Here is a 7,057-nt window from a genome sequence, read left to right as displayed (position 1 = left end):
TAGCGCTGACTATACACATGCTCATACCAGTTGCAGACATTAGTAGCACTACCTATACACATGCCCACATCAGTTGCCGACATTATTAATGCTGCCTACACAAATGCTCACACCAGTTGCTGACATTAGTAATGCTGCCTGCCTATACACGTGCCAACATTAGTACACTCACACTTTAGTCTGCTGTCCTGGCAGCTTAGCCTCTCCTGTGTCTCTCTTCAGTCTTGCTCCTGCATAGCCCCGCCCCTCCGTCCATGTAGCCCCGCCCATCCATCCCTGTAACCACGCCCCCTTTAGCACGTACTGCTGCCCTGATGTTTAGGAGCCTGGAGGGAGCTCAGCTCTGTGCCTCCGGCTCTGCTGCGTGCCATCAGTGTGACAGGTGCTGCTGCGTGCCCTGCAGTGTGACAGGCGCAACAGCAGCTGGCAGCCTCAGAGACAGCAGGGGATGCAGAGCAGGGACAGCGCCTCTCCTGCAAGGCGCCTACCTGCTTTGCATCCTCTGCTGAGCGGGTAGCGCCGGCCCTGGATGGCAGTGGCTGTTACTGATACGTACGCCATGAGCAGCTGCAACGGAAGCTGCTCCATCTGTAACTTCACCTCCTACAATTTCATTATCTATTGGTAGAACAATTATATCCTCTAACCCACAAACATGCTGTCTTGGAGTTATCCTTGACTCAACAAACCCCTCAGCTTCAGCCACCCTGATGATTATTTCAGTGTCATGTCCAATGATGCAGCAATGTACATACCTTGTACTTGTCCTTATCCTTGTTTTGCTCAATTGTTAGGTGCTGCGGAACCCTTGTAGCACCATATAAATAATTGCTTACAATAATAATAATATAATTATTAATAACAACTTTCTGACACAAACTATACAAATAGAAACAGCAGGGGGCAAGGGGGGTAAATAAGAAGGTTGGCACCCTTTTAGTAATGGCTATGTATCTCTTAATATAATACTTCTGTCCTTTAACAGCTGTTAATTGCACTCCAGGTTAACCCCTGCTCATATACTATGAAGTCAGGCAGTAACTTTTACGAAGATGGCACTTGCAACCTTTACTGTGAGATCCCGCCCCCCTGTGCCATATTGTATGTGTGACTTTTATGTACCCCACTCAGGGGCGTAAGTTCATCCCAGTTTTCCAGAGGCAAAATAAATATTGGTGCCCCAGAAATAGCTCAATCAGTAAGGTGTCTGTCTCCAGTAAGACAGGTCATGGGTTCTAACACAGGGTGTGAGACTTGCCCAAATTATATTAGAAGGGGAGTCAGCCACAGAAGTGATATCAATGGCTTTCAATTAACTGATTTAAACTCACGGGGAGGAGAGGTGCCCCCTTAAAAGCAAGAGCCCAGCAGCAGATTACTCCATTGCATCCCAAAGTTACGCCTCTGATCCCACATCATGTTCCTCTGAGGAAGTCTTACTACGAATAAATATAATATACAGCTACTGAAGCTGCTAACTTAGGTAACATAACTGCTTACTCTGTACTATACTCTGTTGCTGTTCACAACTGCTGTTATTCTGAATAAACCTCCAACCTGTTTTAGAATACACTGGGGAAAATTTGATAAGATAAGAGTTCTATTTCACATGGGATGTTGTTATGGGAAACCAATCAGATGCTATCTATTATCTTCTAGAATGTGCTAAATAAATAGGAAGTAGATCCTGATTGGTTGCCCATAGCAACATCCCATGTGAAATAGATTTCTCATCTTAGTAAATGTCCCCACTGTCTGACTTAAACTCCATTTCACATTCTGCTGGTGCCTACTGTTCTACACCAATAGGACATATCAACGTTACTCTTATTTGAATGTTCAATTTAACCAATTGAAATGTTTTTTTTTTTTTTTATCTTCCATGTTTTAAAATATAAACATTTAATGTATCCTGTAATACTGATGTTGGGCTTGTAATACATTTTAGTTTGGGAATTGGTGCAAAACAGGAGTATTCCTTTCAAAGAAGGAAAGCTAGATGGAATTAATGTCAGATCTAATTTGGTATCTTGTCAGATCAGCACTATCTCCTCCTAACAAATAAATCTTTATGTCAGAATTAAATACACTCTGAAAAGGCAATTTCAGCTCTTTTGTAAGAATTTTTACATTGTGTGCGTTGATGGATATCTTCTTAGGCTGAATGATATATTCAAAAGTTAATCTAAGAGAATTGCATTGCTGCTTGTTTTCTATATCCCGGTTTTGGTGATTTAGGATGATATTACATATAGTACCTCAGTAATATACTTTTAAACTTTAAATCCAGATAAAGAAACAGGGTAAACATTGCGGATACATTGATGAAATTTATTTCATTTTCTGACATCGAAGTAATTGTCACTGCAAATTGATGCAGACTACTAAGTGTGCCTTGTAGATGTCAGAACAGTTTCCAAAACACAAGACTCTGTCGCACAGTAAATCAATGCACAGTATTATACACGAGTTAATGACACTTATCACATCTGCATTTCATTAATATGGTATTATGGTAAAAAAAAAAGAAGAAAACAACAAACCAAAAAATAATATAAAACACAAAAAAGACACAAACAGAGGGTAAGGATGAAGTAAAGCGGCAGATAAAACTGTAGAAAAATCATGCATCTGAAAATGCTATGTATTACAACCCTCACATAGGAAATCATGGGGCTGGTACACACTTGGGGCACCAACTCTTGGAGTGGTCATTTTTCTCTAAACCTGCCTCGTGCTTGAGAAACCCTTCCAATAGGGATGCAACACCAAGCAGTTCATTTAAACATTGCATAATGTCATGGGGGATGTGTGGAAGGGGAGGCATTTTAGAAACAATGGTGCACAAATAGCAAATAAGGTTATGTAGCCCAGAGCATTCTGTGATTTTTCTTTCTAGTAACATTAAGAAAAAGAAAGCAATCATTCAATGGATTACAGTACCTTTTTCCAATATATGTGCACTTGTTTCCTCAATGTTTCCTTAACGTTTCCCCCATTGTCTTCACATTGTTCCTATGTGTTATTTAGGGGTTGATCAAGAAGTGAAATCAATGGAGAAGTAGATGAGTGGAACAGTTGCCCATCGCAAGAAATCAGATTCCATATATCTATTGAAAGCTGATTGGTTGCCATGGATCCTTGTCCACTGGTCCACTTCTCTCTTTTCACTGCTTGATACATCAGCTTTTTAGTCTCTACAGATCCGGGGGATATTGTGGTCACATGTAAAACATCACATTTTAAGATGTATTTTTTTTTTTTGGAGGAAGGGGTGTACCCTTAGTTTCCTTTTAATGCTCTGTACTTTCGAATTATTTACACATTTAGTTTTTCATAAGAAGCAGTCCAGCTGCCCTTCGTAACTAATCTGCCATACACAAGGCAACCAAAATGAACATTCCCACCCCAAATTGGTTTCCTGCAACCTCTGTAAACCACAGATTTTAATTTAGAATGACAATTTATTTATAAAGTTCAGCAAATATCCAAATACAAGTTTGACGCCCTCTTCTTTCTATACCCGTGCTTATGGCAAATTATACATATTTATATACACACTTAAACAAAGCAATTCATAAGAAAAAAATCACACAAATGCCAGTGCTTGATTAACATTGAACAACATCTGAAATATTCTTTGGATGTGCAGGTCATACCCGCAAAATAACCCCCTAAGAAATAAATTAGCAACAAAAACCCATAAAATGTACATACATACAAATGACTTCTTTTTGGTTCGATAACAATACCTTTCTCAGTAAAGGTATAGGGATCTGGCAGTGTTTAAAACACACATCAGCCTCTGCTAAGATTTCTTTTTATACACCCTGCACAGTCAAGAGAAAAACATCTCTCCTTCATTACATCTTAGCAAACACACAAAAGGATTGTAACATGAAACTTTGGTTGTTTTGAAACGGACTATATACAGATATTTTGAAACTACAATAGTTAAATTATGTTGAGATAAAATAAACCAAATCTAAATTAAATAGGACATGTACATCTCATTAAAAAAAGAACATAACATCATGTGTATTACATAGAATTGATTTGGTTTTACCCTGTAAAAAAATATCTAATATCAAACACAAAAAAGTGTCATTGTTTAAAAACAAATAATAAACAAAACAAGAAATAAAAATCTTCATTGCATTCAATTTTGCAACCTGTCCTAAACCAATCTCTTCCTTTTTTACAGGGGGGAGAAAAGTTATTTTCTTTGGAAAGAGCATTAGAGAGACTCAAATAATAACATAAATGAAGTACAAAATAAATATGAATTATAAAGCTTTTGAATGAAGGTTAACATTTACCAAACTCGTAAGTTCTGTCTTATCACATAGACTTTCTATACAACATAACCCTAAAGATTTCTTATACTATGAGGTATTTGGAGAAATTGGTAAGAGGACTGCACGGCCTACATCCAGGCAATAGGTACTCAAAGCGAGATAGCCAGCCAGGCGCAGAGAAGGGGGGGGGGGCGAGTGTGTGTGTGTGTGTGTGAAAGAGAGAAAGAGATTGAGAAAGAGAGAGAGAGAGAAAGAGGAGACTGCCAACATCTAGGACAGACTAAAACTTTGGTTCATCAGCTATAGAAGAGTGAAAAATAAAATAACCTTTGGTATCAAAGAAATGTTCATTGCATGGTTGCACTGCAAAAGCACCACGGTGAAGAGTTATTCCTTTATCAGTATTATTATTATTTAATTAGTGGCCTATCAAAGAGGCTGAGGTATTTAAAGATGTATAAGGTGAGATAGAAGAGGTCAACAGCGGTTAAACACTTTGGTATAAGCAAGGCACTCGTCCTATGAGTTTACAAAGTTTGCAACATTTTTGCTTAAAGCTTTGTTTTGTTTTTTTCTTCCTAGCATTGTTAATGGTTTGGTGTGTACTTTTTTAAATAGAAGGCACCAGATGACCCCTGAAAGTCAATGATCATGGTCTGGCTTATAGAAGGCTGGGCAGCCATCGGCACTGCTGCTTATTAAACCACAGCTTCTTTAAATGGATATTTAGTCTCAAAATCTGATGTTGTATTCTGTGCATTGTAGTTCAACAACAGCTGTCTGTCTGTATAATCAATGTTTGTATAGGAGTGTGCCTTGGATATTGAAAAAGGCAGTCCTGCTATTGCTAACTCTTGAAACATTCCTTTCCATACTAGCAGATAGCCGACAGAGATGACTATTTTATCTTCTAGGTATTTGGAAACATCCATGTCCAACAAAACAGATTTATTTATTTGTTGGATGGGTGAATTGATGAGCCAGGCCATGATCATGTGAGGCCATCTGGTCTCTCTGCTATTGAGTCCATCAGTCTCAAGGGTGCTTTGCAGCACCTCTGACCCTGAAGGGGTTAATTATAATATTTATGGAAAAAAAAGAGTTATATTTCTCAAAGGTCAGGGGTCAGGGGTCAGGAATCAGGGAAAGGTCGCTGAGTGCCTTTGGCAGACGAAGGCCGTGCATGAACAAAATCTTTGGTATTCTTTGGTATCATTAATGTGATTAAAATCACTAAATGGAAATTGAGTGAGGTAGCATCTTTGGTTCACACTATAAATAGTCGATCTTTACACTTTTTTTATTTTTATTTTTTTTTCATACATGGAAGCAGCTATTCCTTTGCTTCTTTGTCGTTTTAGGAAATAGTTACCAAATGTATTGTAAAGCTAACCACACCACAATAGACCAAAAGGCCAGCACAATGAAATCAGAGTGACCTTTGTGATAGGAAATTGAATGCACCATGAACACTAATTAGGCAACACAGCCAAAGTACTTTCTCTTTGTTTGCTAAATGCATAGTTTTTATTATTATTATTATTATTATTATTATTATTATTTTAACTTGGATCTGAAGTAGAAAAACAGATCTCTCTACTGTGTCACTGCCCTTCCAGCTCGAGAGAGTGGACTTGTCCGAAGACTCTTTGGTATAGCAAGTATTCAACAGTAAGGAGTAAATATTTAAAAATAAAATTAAAACAAAATCCTCAAAAAAGTAACCCCCTCCTAAACTATATCATGTAACAATTCAGATCTAACAGTTGGAAATGTATATATGTTTCTCTAATTGCACAAAATCATATTTAACCATATTAAATATATGAAGTAAACATAAGCAGACCTATAACTTAAGAAAATATGTATATGTACCCATACATGTACCAAATCATAACCATGTAAAGGCAATATCCTGAGGTCTAAATTATAGCCTACAAATAAAAGAACTCTTGGTTTTGTTCTGTGATTATGTTATTATTGATTGTATTGGCTAGGGAAAAATATCATTTATATGGTGATACAATATAACCAGGTTCTAACAAGCTAAATTTACTCCAAAACACCTGCTAGTAACCATAGTAATGTTATGTTCTATGATAATTTCCATATGTTACGAAATAATTCAGGTTTTATTGAGGCTGAGCATTGAAGAGATTGGTAATATGGATTTGGTAACCAATTATGGATTGTTTCATGCCTTGAAATTACATATGGTATAACGTCATTGCTTTTGGAACAGGGCTCTTTGGTATCAGCAATGAGTTGACTGATTACATCTCAAAACATTCCAGATAGAAATGAAACCATATTTACCATACTGCAAATAAAAATGAAACTGGATTTTTTGTTAAAAAACAATAAACTATAAGTTTTTGTGCGTGTGCTACTCTAGCTATATCATTTTTGGAACAGGAAACTATTAAAAATGAACATTCAAAATTAGTAATAAATATTAAACAAAAGTAATAATCCAAATGAAATGAATTGTAACCTTTATAGCACTTAAACTGTTGCTATCTCAGTGAATTATGTACCTTCTTCTGTATGGAAAATATGTAGTGGTGTGAAAACTTAGATGGTCACCTTGAATTTATGTATTATACTGTATAATTTAGTCTACAATAAAGACAGTATATAGGCAAAGTAATGGTTGGTTACCTATGTTATCATCCGTGATGTATTGAATTGATTTCACCACCAACATGAGACCCTTTCACTTTAGCTTGTAAATTAATATTTAAAACAAGCAGCCTTTA

This window comes from Crinia signifera, chromosome 4 (genome assembly GCF_055691185.1).
Source record: "Crinia signifera chromosome 4, ASM5569118v1, whole genome shotgun sequence".
Taxonomy (NCBI): Eukaryota; Metazoa; Chordata; class Amphibia; order Anura; family Myobatrachidae; genus Crinia; species Crinia signifera.
This window is presented reverse-complemented; position numbering follows the sequence as displayed.